We start from the raw sequence: 24,499 nt of genomic DNA, 5'->3' as shown, positions 1-24,499 counted from the left end.
GTGATAAAATACTTCTAATTTTACTGTATTGCCACCACAGCTGTGGGAAATCACAGGGTTGGGGGTTGGCATAATGGTTAATGTAAAAAGAAAAGTGTTATAAAGAACTGTAGTACACCAAAAACAATAAACAAACACTTTTAGTTAGTAGAGTAATCACTTTTTTCATAAATAAAGCAGAGCGTAGACGAATGGAGTAGGACAAAACCCATTCTCCTTGCAGTGCTAATCTAAAAGCAAGAGAATCACACCAGCCAGTTGTAAGGTGGGTGTTTGAAGTAGAGTAGATGGATTGCACAAGTAAATGAACAGCAGGTTTAAAAAGATAGGATAAAGTTCCAGGTCACTTCATTCATTGGACAAATACCTATTACATGTAGCCAAACCTAACAATTCTGCCTGCATATCACTACTCTCCCACCACCTTGTTAAATCTTGGAATTGCATCCCACCAGCAATATGACAAGAACACTCACTAGAATCATTTAAAAGTCAACTAAATTCCTACCTACTCAGTTGCCAGCTCTGTGCATGTGATGTTTCTGGATGATTTCAAAACCTTTACTGTCACCGTTTTATGTAACTGTCCGCAATACAGGTACTTATTCATAGTCTCTAACTATATGACTATCATCTATTCCACTCTACTACATCTGTCTCCCTTTTACCTGGACCTCCTCAATACTCCTCCATAATTTGTAACCATTTTCATTTTATAATTACTTCACTGCTTCCTACTCAGTATCTATTTACAGCTGTTCCCATTTGAAAGTAACTAGTCTCTTATAAGCTTGGCATTAGCTAATATTTTACTATATTCTTCATTTAGCTGTTATGTTTTCCTTAACTGTTATATCATTGCAAGTCTATGTATGCTCATTCACTATTCATTGTATGCATATTATGTTTTTAATTAACTGTCATATCATTACTATCGTATCATTATTAGCCTATGTATATATGCACACTTATGTAAATCTTGTATAACTGCTTTCTACTCATTCTGTAAAATGGAGCATTTTTCCCTGGCCCTCCGGTAAAAATGAGACTTGTGCCTAGTCGGAACTTCCCGGTAAACAAATACTATGAATAAATAAATTACAAATAACAGTATAACTATATGCTCCTGCTATGCTTACTATTGTGTGGAGTCAAATACATTTCAGGCTGACCAAGATATGTTAGTCCAAAGTGAGATATATGCTTAGAATTAACATTAGGCATACAAAGCTTTAGGAGGCTTACCTAATGAGAAGCTGTTCAAATTAGTATAGGTAGTTCAAAGCAATACAATTTGGAATCAAAGCCTTCAAGTCATTCCTTTACAGAAGGCCAATGTAGGGAGCATTCAGAGGAGTTGCACCTAATACCAGTTAGTCTCCAATCTGCAAGGAGATGCAGCAGATCCCTATTAAAAAAAAACAAGCAACTGCATGAATCTTCTAGCCAGTAATGCTGCTTTAAACAGCAAAAGAACACTACAGCTGTGTGTAAAGCAAATTCTAGAAGTCACCCAATTTACTTTTCCTATAAAAGATAGAGGTAAGTTAATTATATCAAAAATGTCAGATCTATTGTGTATAGATGGAGTGCAAATGAAAGCAAATTTAGATATGGTTGACCTAACAATCCCAAGTATATTTTATTCAAGATATTCTCTACCAAATATGTAAATGTATTTTATAGGCAGTTTTTCTTACTTTTATGACAGCATAAATATCAATATTATTCTTTCATCTCCACCTGTAGGTACAGTGCCAGATTAATTTTTCCTTGTTAACCAGCAACAGAACAGTATGCCTGTGGTCAGGTCTGTAAAGAGGAAAACAACAAACAAAATAACTGAGCAACAAAGATTGATTATATGTACGATAATGTGGTACAGGGCTACATGACTTCAACTGCACAAAAAGTAACTCTAGTATTGCGGAAAGGTGTAGCCATCATATTTGGAACTGTACCCCATGTTGTATACTATTTTCAAGAATGTAGCCTCCTGTCATCCAATAGTAGCATTTCTCTCCCCACCACCTTCAATGATAAATACATTTTAGCATGTAGCAAATAGAGATAATCTACAATTATTTCCCTACATAAGGCAGGCCTTCCACAGACCCATATTTCTGACCGGCCTCATATGCAAATAAGGACATAGGAATCCTAAACAATGGACTTGTCTCAGTTTGGATTCATCAAAGGGCATGTCATGCCTTACTCATCCTGGTGAACTTCATTGAAAAAGTCACCAAATCAATGGATGGAGGTAAAATTGTAAACACACCACATAATTCAACCTAGCCAAGAATTTTGTCAGAATCCATACCTCATTCATAGTAGAAAAGCTAAAGAAACTGGGAATAAACCCCATGCACCACCCACTGAATTGTCAACTGTCCCATAGATAGGAAACAGGAAATCAAAATAAAGGAAACTTCCTCCACAGAGAGACTGGCAACCAATCCAGTCCCCCATAATTTGGTGCTGAGAGCTTTCCTGTTTGGCTTCTGTTTCTCTGAAGTAAAAGACAAATACTAAGCGACTCTGACTGACTATGTCTTCAGATGACTGCAGACTAGGGGAAATTACTGAATTCCCACATGGCTTGGCCATTCTGCAGGAAGATTTGTCCTAAACAAATAACTGGTGCCAGAATTATGGACTGAAATTAAACACCAGAAAAAAATACATCATTGTATTCTTTGAGAAGTCATCTGCTCTGGGGAACTACCAAACTAACAATACACCCCAGAGAGCTGACTTAGCTGTTTGGGATTTGGTGACTTATAGGGACAGTGCCCTAACGTTTGACCCACTTGTGACACTGTCACAAGAAAATGCTTCTGTGTTGCACAGCTTATAAGCAAAGGGATACCAGTGAGATATAGAGATTACATTAACCCACTTTACTCAGCCCTCATTGGGCCAGTCATTGAATATAATGCCTCATTTGGCATGAATCTGTCCAGATACAAATAACAACTGGAACTTCCGCATATATACCTTACTAAATGGATAGAAGACCTAAACAATGTGTCCTACATGGACTGCCTCAAAGCCCCATCACTATACTCAATGTCCCATAGACTGCCAAGAGGTGATCTATATCTGGCATATAAGGCATCCTCTGTCCCAGTACTGATGGACCTACTTGACATCAGCAAGTCAAGTGACATCAGAAACCCTTTGGTCAAGTATCGAAACTGCTTCTGCAAGATTAATAGAACGGTTTGGAGTAAGAGATATATCTCACAGAAGATGATACTATTCTGGAACAAACTCTCATCCATATAAAACAAAGCTCATTCCTCTCTATATTCAAGCCCAACTCGGATCTATGGAAGAGTAATTGAAAAACTTGTACTATTAATGGACATATATTTTCCAAATTGCCATTAAAATGCAAAAGCAGAGTTTGATAGTGTCATATTATGGGTGGTGTATGCAAGCACTGAGTGTTAGTAAAAAAAAAAATAACACTAAAACTTGGTGGGTTATCTGCCTTCTGAGATATAAATGCTTTTTTCATAACATATTTATGACTATTTGGTATATCTTTTATAACTGCATTGATTTTATAAAAGACATGAAATGTACAGGTGAACAAATGGTGCCATGTTATACAAAACATCAACACTCACAGTGTTGACAGTGACACGTGCCATCTAACACACTTAATTTTGTAGATTTATATTGTTTTGAAATATTGTAAAACCATTACATTCATCATTTGTATTGATTTTGCACTATCACAAAATGGTAGCATGCTACTCCCTTTTGCCACATATTATTGGAAAACTCTCAAACAGGTGAGTAACTCTTCACCTGATGCATTGGAAATACCTTTGTTTGACCATAACACTAATAATTTTTAGCATATAAAGTGTAGACTTTCTTATATTTCCAATATAAAATTAGCATAGCAGAAAAAACATTTGAAGATAACACAGGGGATAGCTCACTGTTTATCAAAGAGCCATCGTATTTTAAATTTTTTGTAACTCATACCATTTTTCCGATATTGCAAATCTTATGAAGTGAGTTTTCAGTAGAGGATTTTGGAGAAAAGCTATCAGGAAACAAGTGGTTTCCTGTCTTATAAGCCATCAAAAAGCAAGGGGATTAATTAACCTCCTGCATTCAACCAAACTGGAGTCAGCTGTATGCTTCATTGATTCCTATTCTGCAATAAGCGGTCTGTATATGTTAAGGTGAGATTGGTAAGCAGTGACATTGTGGAAAATTCTCCCATTCTCCACTATAGGGTGATATCAGTTAGTATAACTAAAGGTGCAGGGCTGCAAGTGTGCAAAAGGATTTGCCCACTAGCAAAATCAGTAGAACCACTGATTTATTTTCCATTTCAGTGGATCTTGTACTTTTTTCCCTACCGGTTTCATTTCTGTTGAAAATGTTATCATGTTTCTGTTTCAGTTTGATTAATATAGAAAGACAGAAATATCTTTAACTTATAACAAAACTAACAAATCTATTCACAGCTCAGCATTTAGTACCTGTCATACATGGCAGATAGAAGTTTAAAAGTATTTTACAAGTGAGATCAGTACTTATTTGAATTGTATAAACACAAAAAGCTATTAAAATCATACCTTTGATAGAAATATGGCTTTGAAAATCAAGGTATTATTTATACAACTAATATGCAAAAATGACTATGCTAGTTCTGTTTCATTTCTCATCAGTCTTTCAATGTGGCTACTTTGTATTACACTATAAAAAAACTGAAATATAGGCTTTCCACTAATACACCTGCAATAAATAAATATCAGAAGTGGGAAAACTACAATTATTTAAGGAACGGTCAGGAAATGTTATTAACATTGTACTAGATACTCAAGCAGAAAGAGATAACAGCTCTAAGAAGACACCTGAAATAGATTATTGAAGGTTATTTGGCACCCTTGTCAGTCCAGTAGAGGTGGCAGAACTGGATCCAGCAGCAGGCAACCTAGGCAGTTGCCTAGAGCCCACTGGCTTGGGGTGGCCCAGTAGCTGGGGGGCCCAATGACTGGGGAGATGCCACAAAACTTACATTTCTTCTTTAAGAATGCACACTGCATGTGTTACATTTCTTCTTTAAGGATACATGCAGAGTGCATCCTTAGTAGTGTCCATGGGTATGTTTTTAGTACAATGCATATATATTTAAAAATTGGAGCAGATGTGCTTTTTAAGAGACAAACATGGATTTGGATTATTATAGAGGCTTGTTATTGCCATTCCAGATGAACAGAGAGTTAATTGTGAAACATAGAGGTAATTTTATTGTGTGCATGTGCGTGTGTGTGTGTGTGTGTGTGTGTGTGTGTGTGTGTGTGTGTGTGTGTGTGTGTGTGTGTGTATGTGTGTGTGTGTGTGTGTGTGTGTGTGTGTGTGTGTGTGTGTGTGTGTGTGTGTGTGTGTGTATGTGTGTGTGTGTGTTTGTGTGTGCGTGCTGGTGAAACTGTATAAAATGCCCCATTTAAGGATGGCTGCTTAACTTATTCAGGCTCAAACTTTGTACCTTTAATACAGGACTTTAGAGTCTGAATCCTCTACTACATTTGGCAAACTGTCATCAGCAAGTCCATTTCAAGGACTGTTAAGTTTCACTACATTTTCAAAGAATGTTGAGTTCCAGTGCATTTTCAAACAATGTTGAGATTCTGGGCATTTTCAAGTACTGACAAGTTTCTGTGCATTTTCAAAGATTGTTGAGTTTCTGTGTATTTTCAAAGAATTTTGAGTTTCAATTCATTTTCAAGGAATTTTGAGTTTCAAGGGAAGAAAAGTTTAATGTTGCTCATGCTAAGTCTGTTTTCAATGTGTATCTATTTTGTTTAGCAAATGGCCATCATTAGTGTTTGTGTTAGAAGTTTTAAAAGCACTGGCAGTAATACAACAGGTAACATATTTGCTTTTGATGTTAAAGGCTGTGGATTCTACTCCCACTTTTTTAATTTCTCCAGATGTTTTGGGTTTCTAATACCATGATGGGAAAGAACCCCATTCCTAAGTCAAAGTATGATCAAAGTTCATGAAATTAGTATTGTTTCAATCTTTGATGCCAGCCAAAAGTGCTCTTTGCAGCACCCACAATGTGTGACTCCTTCTGCAATTTGTATGGAGTTACATGTATTGGTAACATATCGAAATACAATTGTAGATTCATTTTTTTATAAGACTCATTGCTCATACTATTATTGGAACTGGCTCAGTATCTTACTTCCACATTGCTCTAATTTCTGCCTGCAAATCTTGATATTTTATGACTTTGTGTCTCTCTGTATGCAAGGCACTCTAGTCACTGGGTGTAGTGATTTCAATGACCAATGCTACTTTCGTCTTTTTTTCATGGACCACTATATCTGGTTTTCTCGCATCTATCTTTTAAACTGTTGATAATGGGTGATCCCATGTGATGTAGACTTCATCATTTTCTATGATGCTTTGTGGCTCATGTTTCCAGTGTTTTTCAGCCACTTCAATACCATAATGTTTGCACAATCCCCAATGCAGCAGTCTTGCCACATCATTATGCATTTCAGTATACAAGCCTTCTGCCATTAGTATGTCACAACCAGCAACGAGGTGTGCAATTGTTTCCAATTCTGTTTTATAAAACCTACATTTGTCTGTTTCTCCCACATGTTCAATAGCCTTTGTAAACCAATGTGTACATAGCCCACTATCTTAGGCAGACAATATTAACCTTTCATCTTTTAGTTTGAATTTACCTCTCCTTAACAATTTCTGCGTTTGATCCTGATCAACATGAGGTTCTTCCAGAGGGGTTCTATACTTGCAACTATATTTATGCATTTTTCACATTTCTTGCCTTCTCATTTGGTCTTTCACCTTATATTCTTTCTTTTGTTTTTTGGCACATTATGTTGTTGCCTGATTTTATCTACTTCTGGTTTAATTTCCATTCCTGCTTGAACTTAGCAGGGAAGTCATCTTCGATTTATTTTCCTCATGTTTCAGCACTTTCACTATGCTTGGGTCTTGTGAGGTCAGCAGATATGTGTGCAGTCCAACGATTGCAGATTTATACATGCAATTGATTTCAAGGAGGCCCATGCCTCCTTTGGAATGGGGAATATATAATCTTGGTATACACTGATTTTTATAAACTATTTGGTGAGCATGAAGCATACTTGCTTCCAGTAAGTGGAGGCTGCTTCCAGTGGGACACTCTGCCATTACCCTGCCTAATACCCCATATGACCATGATTCAACTCTGACTGGTGCCCCCTCAACCCAATGCTGGACATCAGAAAAAAGGTCTAAACTTTAACAAGGATCTCTTACTTAATCTCCATGTTGTAGTTAACCAGCTTTGGTTGTGGAAATAAACACCGGCATTTCTCTCATAGCCAATCAGCAGCTCTTCAGAAATGTCAATTACACCTCTGACAGTTTATGGCTAGAGCAATGGACATCTTCATTCCAGCTAGTGGTTATAAACACTGTGAATGATGGTGGCTGGTTTGTTGTAGAGCAAACACAGGTACAGTAAAACTTAACACTAGTGAAAGAATATACATCCAAAACAGACTTTGTAACTTATTTTCAGAAAATTCACAACCTCCTTTAAATACTTTCCTTCGGAATATTTTCAAATATCTAATGCTGTGGATAGCTTAATAATCCGAACTAAACAAAATGCACACTGCCACAGATGTCTGAATATGGTTTGGTGGATGTTTGGAAAATAGGCTATAGCTACATCATTGATCTGATATATACTTTATTTGGTCACCTTGGGCCTCATGTTTACTGGCCCAGTCCCCAATAACTAATGACAATGCCGGGATTGCCAGCTAATCTCCAACTCCTTGAGCTTACTCTGCTATAGCAGGTGTCAGTTGTGGATCCTGAGGTGTCCTGAGGGCTCTGATTATCTGTGCTTCCATCCAGGGAGGATTTTTACTTGCTATGACCTACCAACTCCTTTTACCTGACCCACCCATGCACATTCAAGCTCACTATTAGGAAAATGATTAGATTATTTCTTACTCTGGCAGAATAAACCACATGTCATTCATTACATAGATACCCTTCCATGTCCTCTCCTGGATCACTGCACACTCTCCCACACTATTGAGCAAATAACACAACATAAGGTCAGGGAAGGAACACTAGATAGCAGGGATAATTTTTTACTATGGGGCCTTAACCACTCTTAAGGGCAGGGGGAACACTAGACAACAGAGATCCTCTTAATATCATGCCCTAATAGCACTAGCCATCATGGGAAAAAAGTACCTTCTTTAGAGGAGCAGCTTCTTACTCACATAGTGGTTTCACAATTACATTATTATGTGTTATTTTTCAAAGTAAGGTGTTCCACATGGAAGATTTGTTTTATAAATTGTCTTTCTAGGAAGTATAAAACTCCTACTGATACAGTTAGCATGGAAATATAGTAGTTTATGCATTAATTTAGTAGTGGGGAATTGTGGGTTCAGTCCTTCATGATGTCATGGCAAGGATTTTTAAGTCCAAGAACATTTTCAGGGAGGAACTATTTATCAGCAAAATAAAGTGAAAAACAACATACTTTTGTAAAAAAAATGCATAATTTAGCATTGAATATGATAAGGAGGTTTTACTCAAATAAAAAGGGTTTGTTACTTATATTTGCTTCAAAATGTGACCACTTCCACCAAGAGAATGGTTGCCAGTTGAGTATCCCAAGACTGTGTGTTGGACCATCTCCTGTTTGGTAACTATTTCTCAGAAGTCAAGACTAAGATTCAAGGCCTCTGGCTCACGTAGTTCACAGATGACTGCAAATTGGGAGCTATTACATATTCCCTCCAAGACACAAACATCTTGCAAGATGGTTTAACACAGACAAATGAATGGTGCCAAGGCTATGGTCCAAAGCTCAATGCCAAAAATGTATTATAATGCCCGTTAGGAAACTGTCAACCCAAGCTAATTACTCTAATGATAAAGCTCCGCCAACAGCCAGCACATTAGTAAGGGATCTGTGAACATGTGTAGACAGCAATCTGGCCTTTGACCAACACCTCACTACAATAGTAAGAAAATTATTCTATATCTCCTGACTTATAGGTAAGAGTATAACATCCAGGTCCAGGGAAGTTATTATGTCACTGTACTCAACCTATATCAGATATGTCATAAAGTACAAAGCCTCCTTTGGCATGTACCTAACCAGACATTTGCAACAGTTGGAAACACCTGCAAAGGTTTCTCAACAGAAGAATTCTGGGCATGAATACTCTGTCCTACACTGATTGCATAATGGTTCTGTCTCTATTCAATCTCCCACAGGCTGCTGAGAGGGGATCTTTGCCTGTCTTACAAGGCTTCCTCAGACCCAGTCCTGATGGATCTGTTGCACATATGCAAAACAAACAGCACCAAAAACACTAGATCCTTGTGTTATAAATAGAACATGCTAGAGAGACATATATGTATCCCAAAAGATCTCCATGCTATGGAATAGGCGCCCCATCCATGTAAACAGAGTTCATCCCTGACCCTATCCAAATGAAACCTTGACAACTAGATGGGAACACATAAATATACCTCCAGTCTGGTCTCCATGTACCTTATGGAAGGATGCTGTGAATAAGAAAAGTATTATCTTAACACCCCCCCCCCAAAAAAAATCTCTTAGTTATCTTCCTTCTAACATGCCTTCCTATGCAGACACCCATGATACTCGGGATCCAAATGAGTTTGGGGTGCACTCCTAGACTTGTAAGGGCAGTGGTGGTCATTTGCATAGTAATGGCCTATGAACCTGAGAAATATCTACCAGACTTACAACTGCCAAGGATTACTGCATAACAAATACATACCACTGAAAACCCATAGCTGTAACTAGGGTGAGGCAAAGGATGTGCTGCACTGAGAACAAGCTTTTTTTTTTGGGGGGGGGGGGCACAATAAGCAGGTGTCAATGTTATTTGAGTGCAGTACCAGTGTTGATTTATGAAGCTGCAAGGATATTGCATCATCCTAAATGAATGTTGATACTACACCTGCAGCCACACCAACATCACTCAGGTCACTGAGTGGAAGTAGTGAAACTGCTGCAAAATGCTTATTACAGATATAACAAGCAGTTTGTTATAGCAGCAGGAACATTTTTATTTATCCTTTGTGTTGTGGGGGTACTAGATTAGGGAACAGCACACAGTACCCCAGATGACTCAGCTACGGTTGTGGGAAAGCCTAACCTAGTTAAGAAAGTTCAAGCAACCCTAAAGAAGAACCCAAAAAGGAAACCTATGATACAGGTGAGGTTACTACAGACTTGCATAATTCTAACTACTTTAAGAAATATTTGTGACAGTTAAAGATGTTCTTCATCCAAAAACAAATAAACATGCACATGCACTAACAGACTGCCTCCATGATTATCAGCTGACAATAAACTGCATGCTAAAGAATTGACTGACCTGTTAATACCTATTACAACTGACAAACAGACCATTTTTGTGAGAAGATCAGGTTTTGACCATGTTAGAAATTATTCCCAAATCAGAAGTAATCCTATTTACTACTTGCATGTGATTGCCATTGACATTAGGAATGTCAATGACATTGCCTGCACTGGTGTCATAGAGGAATAAAGCCTTGACTCTTACCCAAGTGACTTGAGGTAGCTTAACATCTCAAGTGCTTGATGCATGCATATCCTATGGAGAAGAAAACTGGTCCCAGCTAGTGCTGCTAACACAGCTTCTACTGGAGAGTGGGAGTATGACAGGATGACAGTAGTCAGTGAAGAGAGGAGGTGGGCATGCCTGCCCAAGCCAATTACAGTAGCCCTTGTTAGCACTTACAGTTGAGTAAGTATGTACAGACAAAAGGGCAAAAACTGTCCTTTCTGTGAAACGTGGTCATTTCACAACCATGGAAGGAGTTAGGTATTTACAGTAGATATACCCTCATAGTTAGGATGCTGGTGAAGGCCCAATCATCTCAATTTTCTACAAGTATGATTTGTGATCTATGCCAGGAACAGGTACTGAGATTCTATAACACTCTATGTTATTAAATATCATTACAGTGCAGGTGACCATCTCCAGTGCAGTATCTCCACCTGTATTTCAGATGTGGTGCTGCCAGCAAGAAACGACACCTGGCATACAGGAAGATCATCACTGCTATGAACTGTTCAGCACAGAAGATCCACTTGTAGGATGGTACGAGTATCATACTTGCATTCTCTCCACTCAAGACAAGGGTAGGCTTTTGAGACCACTAGCCCTCAAGGGAATTCATTCTACTTTTGAAAACAGAACACTATGAGCCATCCCCACAGGAGTTTGGGTGATGGCTCATATTACACTCTACCATGCATGTACAATGTCACAAGCTCTATCACTGATTACCCAAAATCACAGTGCAGATCTACCTGTATATGCAACATGGTGCAACACAGTCTGGCTTTCCATTGAGTATTTTCTACAGTAATCTGTCTCAAATACAGGAAGAGCTTCTGTTTTGCCAAGAGGTAAAATCAGTTCAATAATATTTTTCATTCTAACACTGGCTGCGGCGGTGCAGTAGTTAGTGTTGTAGCCTTTACAACAAGCAGTTCCCTGGTTCGATTCTTGGCTGGAGCACCTCCTGTGCAAAGTCTGCATGTCCTCCCTGCGGTCAAGTGAGTTTTGAAGACATGCAGATGTGTATGTGTGTGCCTTCTGAGAAGGTTGGGCACTGGGCTGGCAACTGGACACCCTTAAAATACAACTGCCAATCAATCTGCGGACCAGTGATCCACTGTGGCAACCCCTAACTGGGAAAAGCCGAATGACATCGCTAATAGTTTTTATTCTAACAATAGTCTAGTTGATATATAACACACACAAGCATAGTTTATTGTAAAATATCACTGATCCAATTCCAAAATTCCTAGTTTTCTTTCTAAGAATGATCAGCTCACTGTCAACAATTATTTATTACAATATAAGTATTATTAAACTGTAGGTTAATTTTACTATCCTATTTTGTTTCTCTTTTATTTTTATTTGAACAGAAATGCATTTAGTTATTTATTTATTGTTTGATTTCTTGGCTAAATGACTAATTAATTGTAGTGCAGTTTGTGTCACTTTGGTTGATATAATCTTCAGAATACAAAAAAAATAAAAAAATAAACATTCCCACCCACTACAAGCTGTTTATCCCCTCTACTGCCATCATAAAAACACAAAAAGAATGCATGACTTAGAATCAGGAAGCACCTAGCAGTCACAGGCAAGCATATAGAAAATCCAAATACAAGTTTATTAAATGTAATAAATATAGTCCAATTAAAGTAACTAAATTATAAACTACATATTTTAGAATCAGAAGGTCCACTTTACATGTTCAAAGCATACTTATTTAAAAAAAGCAGTAAACACAAGACCTTTGTGCATGATTCTTAAATAGAGCCTTAATAATGTCATAAGAATCGATGCGTATCAAGGTTGCTTTGTTAGATTTCACAAAATACTTCATAGCTTTTAAACAATTTACAAAGGCTACGCAAATAACTGGTAAAGTGAAACTATATGAAAAGTACACGTGGAATTCAGAAATGCCATGTGGATATTCTAGGCCAAATCAACAGTTTAACATGCATGTGTGAAGAGCCCCAAGGCTCATTAGGAATGCTTGCAGCCAGGCCAGTTTGGTTGATGAGCAGCTCCTCATCATAGCCACAGTAGGGAACACGGGGACGATCGATTTCCCCCAACTCATGGACAAAGTACAGGCAACACTCATGTATTAATCACGCAAGTGAGTGCACAAAGGAATATTAATTTGTTGAGTTATTGTTGTGAGTCATGGCAAAAGATATGCAGAAAATGTCTTATTGGGCAAAGTAAGGCTATAATTGCTAAAGGCTGAGTGTAGAGCTGGTAATAGGGCAACAGAAACAACAGAAACTGACAGACTAAATAGTGTGTTGATGAATATAGGAGGGATACAGAGCATAGCAGAGAAGGGGGTATAACACATGCACAGATATCCGTCCAAAATACCTGAACACAGGAAAAATGTGAAACTCAGGCAGTGTGGAAAATCCAGTAATGTAACATGATGTACCTACCACCTTATACCACTCCTGACAGCATCACATTTGTTATTTTTTCAGTGTACCTGTACTTTGTTAAATATAATGAAAAGCAAAATGTTAACCTTGAAGAGGTTTGAACCCATTATCCTAGTGAGTGACTTCTGATGAAGTTCTATGATGATTAAAGAACGAAAGCACTAAAAAGACCATTGGTTCCTGCCTGCCTTTTTATTTCTAATGCCTATAAGTTGTTCGAAGTGTTTAAGTTTGATGTTTATATTTCTTTATAAATATGAAGAACACTAACGTTAACCAACAACCAAGGTGAAGAAGAATAAATGAAGCCAAAACCTTGTAAAACACAGCATCTAAGTACCGCTGAATAAAACAGCGAGGGAAAATAGGACTTCTTTTATTTTTATTTATTAGTTTACATTTGTTGACCGGGATAGTCCGTCTGGGTGTGAGCCCATTTTCAGTGGAGGCCTGCGGAGAAAAGCTCCAAGAACACTGACAGGTACAGTGTCGGTTTTACATAGAATTTAACAGAAATATCTAGAGGCAATAAAGAAAGTACAATATACAAAGCAGAAAGTTAATAAAATATAGTAAAGTCATATATATATATATATATATATATATATATATATATATATATATATAGATATATAGATAGATAGATATATCACTGCTCACTATGCCTAATACTCAGTACATCAGAAACTCCTAGAACAGGGCCTACTTTTAGCTATGTTTTGCTACTATATTGCCTTCTGTGATGTCACTTTGATTGCATCAGACAATGAGTGTATCTCTTGTTTTCTTTTCCTTCCCAAATAACCGAAATCCAGGGTTCTCTTTGAGTAATGTAAACCTGCCAGGAAAGATCTATTGTATGAAATATTTTTTTGATTGTATATATAACACTGTATAAAATTGTTAATTGTGTTGTGGAGCTTTTCTCCCTGGGCCTCCGCTGTAAATGGACCTAGGTCCAGTCGGACTTTCCCGGTACACAAATGTAAAATAAATGTAAAATAAATATATATATATATATATATATATATATATATATATATATATATATATATATTTTTTTTTTTTTTTTTTTTTTTGATGGTGGGGTCCATCTTTAGTTGATCATTTGAGTATACTTTAATACGTGTACATATGTATACCCTTACAAAAAAGCTCTTTCATTTTTCTCTTTTTTTTTTAGCTCTTTCATGCCACTTTAATAAATACACAGAACTATCTATAAGTTCATAGGTTCATATGTTCATAGGTAGGTACTAGGCTATCCGCTCAAAGGCATTTATAAGCCTAGCAGGAATGTATTGGCTTTCAAAGCCCCCTTAGATTAGTTCCCTGTGCCTCTGTACAGCAGAGCCACTGAAGTGATCTCTGGGGAAAACTTCCTGTTTCCCATCCAGTCATCAAGGTTTCTCTTGAAGAGTGTTAGTGAGGAGCTCTCCCTAATGTAGATTGGAATCTTGTTCCAGAGCATGGGAAGTTTCTAGGACAGGAATCTATCCCTCCAGCACGTTCTATTTATTGTTGTGGTGAGGTTTAAAGCCCTAGAGCATGTGGCTCAAAGGGATATGGTTTTCTTTAGGTGGAGCATGTCCATCAATTTTGGGTTTCACATGGCCTTGTATGTCAGGCAGAGATCACCTATGAGTGGGCGGTATGCAACCGAGTACAGCTGTAGTTTCTTCAGTCGTGCTGCATAGGGCATCTATGTTGGGTTGGGAGGGTGGCTTAATGGCTAAGGTGTTTTCCTTACAAACACAAAGGTGTAGGGTTTGAGTCTCACAAGAAATAACTGGCTAGGCTTAAAATGGCTCACAGGGGCAGTTAGCCAAGTACTAAACTATGAAACTATGAAACTATAAACTATCTGTTTGAGGCCAGTGATCCTCTTGGTGAGGTACTTCTGTGGTCTTTCCAGCTGTTGCAGGTGTCTTGTAAGGTACAGCCAAAATGGGGTGTTGTACTCCATGATGGGTCTGATGAGTGATGCATAGAGGGCACAATGCCCTCTTTTAATCTGGACGCAAACCCTTTTGTGATTAGGTGGGCCACATAGAAGGCTTTTCTAGCCACTTTGGCAATGTGATTATCAAAGGAGAGATTACTATCTACTTGGGTCGCCATATCCCTTATTTTGTCTTCTATATTTAGGGGGCTACCACCTATATGGTAATTTGTGGGTACTTTGTTTTTTCCAAAGTCAATGATTATGCACTTTTTGGCATTTAGCTTGAGGCCATGGCTTTGACACCAGGCATCTGTCTCAGTGAGACCCTTTTGGAGGATTTCTGTGTCAGCCGGAGAATCAGTTATAGCCCCTAGTTTGCAGTTGTATAGTCCTCCTGTGCTTGCCTGTACCTCTGAGAAGTATATACCAAACAGGAGGGGTCCTACGACTGAGCCCGGGGGAATGCCACTTGTAACCAGTTTAGAGTCAGACCTAGCTCCTGCAACTCTTCCCATGTGGGTTCTGTCCATGAGCCAGTTGGCATCCCATCTTTTGATGTAGGGGGTTATGTTCAGGCTGGTGAGCTTGTCTATAATACCAGAATGGGGAATGGTATCAAAGGCCTTTGTGAGGTCTAGGTAGGCTATGTGGACCACCTTTCCCTCATCTATAGCCTTGGTAACTGTCTAAAAGAAGTCCACCAGGTTTAGGAGGCATGATCTGCCCTTAACAAAGCCAAACTGGGTAGGGTCCAGTGTTTTGAGGTTCCCAATGTCTCTGTTAATGAGATCCATGATGATGCGCTCCATAGCCTTGCAGACCAAGCTAGTCAGGCTTATAATGTGATAGTTCCCAGGGTCTGTTGTGACTCCACCTTTGTGGAGCAGAATAACCATTGCTGTGCGCCACTCTATGGGCATGTAAACTGTGGAGAGGCTGAGTTTAAACAGTGTGTTTAGTTGAGGGGTTAGTTCATCTTTGAGCTCATGTAGGACGCAGCCTGGGACACCGTCCGGTCCCATGATGCTGTGTTTCTGGCTTTGGAGAGGTCTGCTTTAACCTGAGTGTCTGTGATTTCAGGGGCACTACAGTCTTCTGGTATGGTTATGTGCCCTTTTGGGGATGAGAGGGAGGGTGAAGTTTGCACTGAACCTGTCTGCCAGGATGTTGGCAATATCGGTTGGTTCAGTGTATTTTGTGCCATTCTGCACTAACTCTAAGCAGATCTGGGAATTGCCACTTAGATTCTTGACATAGCTAAAGAATGCCTTGTGGTTAGCTTTGGAGTCCTTGGCATTTTTTCTTTCGAAGCTAGCCTTGGATGATTTTATGAGGGAATGTAATTTCTTGCTGATACTGATTAGGGATGTCTTCTCTTCTTGGGATTTTACTCTTTTCTGTAGTTTTCTCCTTCTATTGTATAGCTTGTTTATGGCAGGAGTCCACCAGACTGGTTTCCTTTTCTTGGAGGAGTGAGTCTTGGTTTTGCTTGGGATAGCATAATCCATGCATTCTTGTAGGTGCCTGTAGAGTGCATTAGTAAAGGATTTTGCAGCTTGTGCATGTTATCTTTTAGCATGGGGGGATGTGAAATTTTCCACCTCGGTCTTAAGTAACGTGAAGTTTGCTTTTAAAAAGTTTTTCACTGTGATTTCTTTGACTGGGGGTGGGGGCAGAATGTGGATATCCAGAGTGATTAGTTTATGGTCAGATCTAACCAGTGAGGGGTTGACCTCCAGTGTGGAACACCGGTCACCCATGTTGGTGATGACCAGGTCCGATATGTTGTCACCTCTGGTGGGGGTGTTGACCAATTGATCCAGGGCATTTGAGTTTATAAATTCTAGGAAATGTTGGGCAAGGGAGTTAGTACTTCAGTAGTTCTCCCAGTTAATGTTTGGGTAACTGAAATCACCCAATATCAGGGTGTTTGGTAGGACCTTTATGTTTCCCAGTGTTTCTAGAAATGCGGAATGGGTGTTCTGGGACATGGTGAGTGATCTGTAGCAAGCTACAATTTGAATTGCAGTTCTCTGCCCATTGTTAGTTGCACATGGATAATCTCTGAAGCATCGTGTTGTGCCACTAACCTGGAGGTGTGGGTATCCTTGGTGAATATGGATACGCCCTCACCTTTTGTATTTCGGTCAGGGTTTTATGACCAAAATGTATGGTATGAGTTGTAGCCTGGTAGTGCTGAGGTGCTCTCTGGAGCCTTAAACCAGGTTTCTGTTATTGCACATATATCGATTTTCTCCATACTGCGGAGTGCCTTGAGTGCGTGCATTTTGAGGTTTAGATTTCTGGCATTGAGTAGCATTACCCTCAGTTTTTTGTTACTTGTGCTATTTACAGTGGTGGGTTTGTCTTTTGAGCCTTGCCTAAAAAAGGCACTATGGGGGTGGCAAGAGCCTTGGCCAGTATTTGAAAGCCTAAGGGTGACAGGTGCAAGCCATCTCTAGCGAAGCAGCGTGGCTTGCCGAGCATGTCATCCCAGGCTGACAGACACTGGATCCCCTTTGAATGACACCAAAAGCTTAGCCAATTGTTGAAATTGATAATTTTTTCTTTATACCAAGGTATCATTCTTGGTGAGTGCAGGATGCTACTCAAGGTCACGGTCATACCGCCTGGGCTGCGTAATCAGAGAGATCTTCCATGTCTCTTAGCATGTAGTCCAGCGAGGTACGGCTCAGGTCATTCACACCAACATGGACAATGACAGAGTCATATTTGTACTTGTTCTGGAGTGCTTGTGTTATGTGGCGGATCCTGGCACCTGACAGGCAGCTAACAGTAACCTTCTCCTTGTTCAGCCTAGTGAGTGGCACGTCAGTGTGCCTGACTATAGAGTCACCTATTACTAGTGTGTTGGGTATGTTATTTTGCCTTAAGGGCTGTGATTGCGTGGCACACTGGTTTTATGAAGTATGTGTTTCATGGTTTGTGTTAGGGTGTGGAGATTGCTTGGATGTCTGCTTTGGAGGTCTCTGTTGCTTTTGCAGATTTTTATTTAGAGCCTTCGAGTATGTTTTTGTGTATTTATGTGTGTTTTTTGCCGGTGCTGGTTTCATAGGTCTATGTGAGACTGGTGGTGTGATGCAAGTAATTCCCTTCTCCTCTTGACTCTCTAGTCTAGTCTTGGGTTGAGAGAGCTTAGCCTCCAGTTTGGCTGTATAATTGCATCTCTCGCATGTATTAGTGTTTGGTGGTAGGAGGAGAGGGTTGTCTGTGTACATAAGGCAGTTGTAATATTGCCACAAAATGCCGAGATTTACCAGTTGAACTGGAGAGTACACCTGAAACTGCCCTTTGCACATGCCTGGATAGGTATAGTAAGCTGTTTTACTGATTGGCTGGTAACGTCGAATAGAGAGCCTTGTCCTTCTCTACAGTATAGGAGGGGGTCTAGTGCTAAGGCTTATTAGTGCTTGCTATGAGTTTTGAGCATGTGCCGCTGAGAAGTGAATAGTTTGAGTGTTTAAGTTAAAAGTTTCTTTAGTTACAAGGGAAACATTTGAAGAGTAGACTTTGTGGAGCCGGGAATAGTTATACCCTATCTAACCAGCACTGACCGGTGTGCAAAACCAGCCTAATGCGGGTTTTATAGCAGGGAAAAGAAAGAGATAGAAATTAGCCCAAAATGGCAGCCATGGTGGTGCAGAGGTTAGCATTGTTGCCTCACAGCAAGAGGTTCTCCGGTTTGATCCTCGGCTGGGGTGTCTTCTGTGCGGAGTCTGCATGTCCTCCCTGTGGTCATTTTGGTTTCGTCTGGGTGCTCCTGTTTCCTCCCACATCCCAAAGACATGCTGTAGGTGGATTGGGCACTCTAAATTGGCCTTAGATGTGAGTGTGTGCATGTGTGTGCCTTCCGTGGAATGTTGGGCGCCAGGCTCGCAACTCGACACTGTAAAACTATACTGCCAATCATGAGTGGACAGGTGATCTGCTGTGGTGACTCCTAAGGAAGAAGAAATTAGCCCAATATGGCCAATAAACTACTAATTTCTGGGCTGAAACCACTCTTCCAGGGAAAGATAGACTGCTAAAAGCTCCCCTCTCTCACAGCTGAACAGAGAAACTTCCTTCTATCCAAGTAAGATATGGGCAAACACAGAAACTTGTAACACAGCCCTGAGTTAAGCAATAACCTGAAAACTGGACTATACTAGTTTAGAAAGGCGGGAAAACAAGTATATATATATATATATTTTTTTTTTTTTCAGAAAATAAAGCAGATACAATCATCTACATATATGTGTGTATATATATATATATATATATATATATATATATATATATATATATATATATATATATATATATACATACACATACACATATAAATTATATATATATAAATTATAAATATATATATATATATATATATATATATAGATATAGATAGATATATAGATATATATGGATATATAGATGTAGATATATAGATATAGATCTAGATAGATACACACACATGCACACACATGCATATATATATATATATATATATATATATATATATATATATATATATATATATATATATGGTTCCCCTTCAGAAGGTCGAAAGGCTGAAATCTCGAAACGCATATGGCTGAAGCCATATGCTCAAATTTCAGAAGTTTGACCTTCTGAAAGGGAAAGAAAAAAGAACAAGAAAACAAAAAACAGTGTTTCTGCAGAGAGGCAAGCCTCCCTGTACCTCCCACACCCACTGCTACTTATTTATTCTAACTTGCAGCACAGAAAAGAAATCTCCATTCAGAAAGTCGAGCTTCTGAAATTTCGAGCATGTGGTCTCAACCATATGCAGCCATTTGACCTTCTGAAATATATATATATATATATATATATATATATATATATATATATATATATGTATATATATAGTTATATACAGGGGAGGTCTAAAGATAAAATAACCAGCCTGAGATGTAATATTATAAACAAAAGATTAATGGCTGATGCTTTTCAGCCAAACCAATGTATGCCTGCAATCCAACATGCATTCTGATTTCTAAGAATTTTGTACATATAGAAAGTAAACATGCTTTAAAACATACAGACACATTTTAGTCACAAGTAATAGGCAAAAGACAGCCAATCCTACTGTAAGTTGTGAAATGTCCCACAAATAAATAATGATGATCTTATATATATATATATATATATATATATATATATATATATATATATATATATATATATATATATATATATATAGATAGATATACATATATATATATATATATATATATATATATAGACCATAAACTGCTACAGTGATGCTACTGGTCAGAAAAATATACATGAAATGTTTTTTGATCACAACATTGTATGGAGAATGGTGAGGAATCTGACCATCTGACATCCTCATCAATATGAGAACAAAGTCACTATACAGGAGGAGACATGAAAAAACAATTCCGACATTATGTGTGGAATGGGGAGGAATTGAACCCTCTGACATTCACATCAGTATGAGAACAAAGTCATGATACAGAATGAGAAATGAACTAATGTTTCTGGCATTGAATAGCCATACTAATAGTTTTGGTCTATGTCACAGCTAACAGATATGGCACTAGTATATAAAAGTAATACATTAATTTTAATGCTTACTACTGTGGCTATTAAAAGTCAGACATTGCTATTACAATATGTATAGGGTCTGTATTATAACATTGAATGTTTAATAGTTTGAATCACTAAAGGGGATGTTCATAAAAAAAAAAAAAGAAAAACTAAAGGGTGTAGGCAGGGGGCAAGCCTCCCTTAAGCTACTTAAATATACCAACGGAGATTTCTGTTTACACGTTTGAGATTCTGAGCGTTCGCTATTGTTGTGTAGACAATATCAGATTCAATATTGTCGGCTTTCGGCAATGTAATATTGACCCTATATATACTCACCCAGGCTCTCTCCTTGGTGCTCCGGTCTGCTCCTTTGTATATGCTTTCTCCTTTTGATCTGTTCAGGAACATGACACATATAAAGGGCGTAAGGAAAAATGTGATGTTTTGTGCTCATTGGCAGCTTATTTGAGTAGCTAAAACAAGTTATAATTACTGTACTGAGGTGGTGACTGTGCTTTAATGTCTTCCTTCCATCAGTGAAGAAGGGCAGACTTGTGACTCTTTATGTCACAGTAATGATAATAGTAACATGCCAGTAACATGGGTGACAGGCTTGTCTAAACTACTTCAGGCATTAGTCTTATCCTGTGACCTAGAATAGGTTCCTTAAGAAGGATGTATCACCTCTGTGCTTCCTTCTCCAGCCATGATGTCTCACCTTAAAGAATCTCGAAGAAAAATGGTGACAACTTGTGACCAAAATAGTCCTTGCACATCCCAACATCTGCACAATGACCATCATCACCAGGCAACTCCTTTGGGATGGATGTCAAACTCAGAAAATATAGGTACTGCATTATTGTTTCCAAAGGCACTTTAAGATGTGAAACAAAGCAGCTCTCCATCTGCTGTTGAGAATGCATACTCTGTTGTGACTCCATCTTATGATGTTTAAGTATAGCATATCCCTTATCTCTTCCCTAAAATAATCGGATGCCCATGCGTATGTGCAGATGCTTACTAATGGTCAGGCATATGGACTGCATCATGTAGAAATCCCCGCCGTGTTAGCCACATTTACCTATTCCATAAATTGCATAAATCATAATCAAATGAGTTCTAATTAGCATAATCATTGTACACACAGATGTGAATCTACATGATGACAGGCATCACTGCACTAAGTAACAAGCCTTAGACCACAAGCTTTTAACCAGGGTGGTGGTTCATGCAGTGCACTTCCTGGTACAGCTAACTCCCTTCCTCACCTGTACAAATGATGATGCGTGCCCTGCCCTTTGCACTTTTTTAGTTCTTTTGCCTATGGATACATAGGCATAGATGATAGTTTTCGACACATATTGGCAGTATATCTGCATAAATGTTTTATATCTATTGATCTTTTTCTCTCTGTTTCTCAATATATACATATGTGTGTGTGTGTGTATGTGTGTGTGTATATATATATATCTATATATATATATATATATATATATATATATATATATATATAAAATATATATATATATATATATATATATACACACACACACACACACACACACACACACACACACACACACACACACATACACACACACATAGATAAAATACACATACACACATGACAAACATTTTTGCATATATATTTTATGTACATATTTATTTTTTATTTTCTTTTTCTTTTTTTTTTTTTGTCTGGTAAGCATCATACACTAACAGGCAAAACAGCTACAATGAGAGCATCCTGGAGATACATAACTTTCACCGGCTTCAGTAACCACAAACATATTTGTGGCATGTATTCTGTTTAAACACAGCCATATAGTTGAGTTTAAATTTAAAGAAAGTGCAGCACTGCTGAGCGTGATTTAGAAGTTTTTGAATCACTCCGCCATCTTGATCTTCCTCATTATCATACACAGTGTTTCATTATACAGTCATTAGCATACAGCATGGCTGATCACATTACTTGACTTATCCACATCATGTAGCTGGGTTTTCTAAATTGCACCCGCCCTGGGTATGGCTGCTCATCATACAAATTTGTTTAACACTATGCAGCAAAGTTGTCTGAATTTATCTTACAGCGTTTTTCAATAGTTTAGAGACTTTGAAAGAAATATATTTAAATTGAAAATTTGACACAGTCAATATAGTTTGTACTTGCAAGGAGGTAAAAGAAAAAAAAAGTGCAGATACAATACTTGCCTATAATAGCATATCAATAAAAAGTATAGAGGGAGACGTACGGGATAGATTATTACCTCCTTTGGTTGTGGTTCTGAGTTACAACCAAAACAAGAAAGCAATTTTAAGGGACAACTGAAAATATTTTATGAAATGCTGAAGTACTGAAACCTATGGGTTAGAAATATTACTTTACTTACAAAAGAAATGTTAATCTTAAAGCTATGAACCTATGTATGTTAGAAACAAAAATAAAAAAATGAACAGCAGGATATGTGGTGGTGGTGCGAGAATGAATGGTATGTTTTCATGCGAGTGTTTAAGAAACGCAATTGTATCTACAATAGACTATATGCTGTTGTTGAAAATAATGACAAAACAATTGAGGCTAAAATACATGCAAAAACACAGTAGTTGTATATACTGTCACTTTAAACACATGTGTGGTGGTATAATGCAAAGATAATTGTCACAGAAAATACATAATCAGCAGTGAATAATCTAAAAATACCTTTTAGAAACATTCTAACAATTGTAGCAATTTTATAATGCAATGGTCATGCTTAGAAGTACTTTTTACCACTTAAGTTTAATGCCTGCTGTATTTTATGATAAAGTTGCAAACAAAATTGCAAAAAAAAAAAAAGAAAAATAAAGAAAAGAAAAGTGCACTGTTTAAACTGTTTGCTCAGCTTTCTCTATAACCCCCACACAAGAACGACACCATAGCAAATATTAAAGAAAGATTAACACATGTCCAGGAAGCATTGTAGGCAACTAAACAAAAACGTACATCTTTAGAGGAGCTTCCAGCTATTTACATTGGGGTTCACTACTACATCATCATGTTTTAATTTTCAGTACAAGGGCTCCATCTACAAGAACTTGTTGACAACTTGTCTTTCTTGCAACTATCAAACTACTTCTGATATATTTAAAATGGAAATACTGTCATCTAAACATTGATTTCAGGACTGAGGCTATGTGGCTCTGCTCTTTCAAGATATCATAGCAGGGATTTTCAGCTCTGAGAAAAATGTTACAAGGATTGATCTTAACAGCAAAATAAAATGCAAAATTGCTTTAGAACATGACCAATACAAGAGAAGTTTTCTTTTTTGTATTAGACAGTTATAGCTTGTGTAACTCTACTAGGGGATGTAAAAAGTTTGCTGGAAACCGAAGCACTGTACTGGCACTTCAGGCGAGGGTCTAAATTATTTCCTCTCCTCAGTGACACCACCAATATGAATAAATTTAAAAATGAAGGCGACAAAACTGTCAGTTAAAATGTACTTTGTTTTAACATGCTTGACTTGAGTGCATACCTTTTTAACCATTTTGCAATGAAAGTTTTTTTTTTTAATCTAAATAAGTCTTTCCATTAACCAGAGACAAAGACTTAAAACTATAGTTCAGTCTGTTTTTTCCGTATTTGGACCATCTTTACTTCTTAATTGTTTGTCAAGCCATTTCAACATGGTATTTTTTCATGTCTTTATTACACTCATAAAAACATAACCATAATGTAATTTATTTATCAAAACGGTACAGTACTTTGAGGTCATAGTCAATAGCTGTGCCTAGTATCTCTGCTTACTTTACATAATTACTTCATAACCAATAGCTGTCCCTAGCTCTTTGCTTACTTTACATAATTACTTGCTTCTGTTTTGGGATACAATAAAATCAGT

This window comes from Protopterus annectens, chromosome 5.part0, assembly GCF_019279795.1.
Source record: "Protopterus annectens isolate FY-2018-M chromosome 5.part0, PAN1.0, whole genome shotgun sequence".
NCBI classification, from domain to species: Eukaryota; Metazoa; Chordata; order Ceratodontiformes; family Protopteridae; genus Protopterus; species Protopterus annectens.
Note: the sequence above shows the minus strand (reverse complement) of the source record.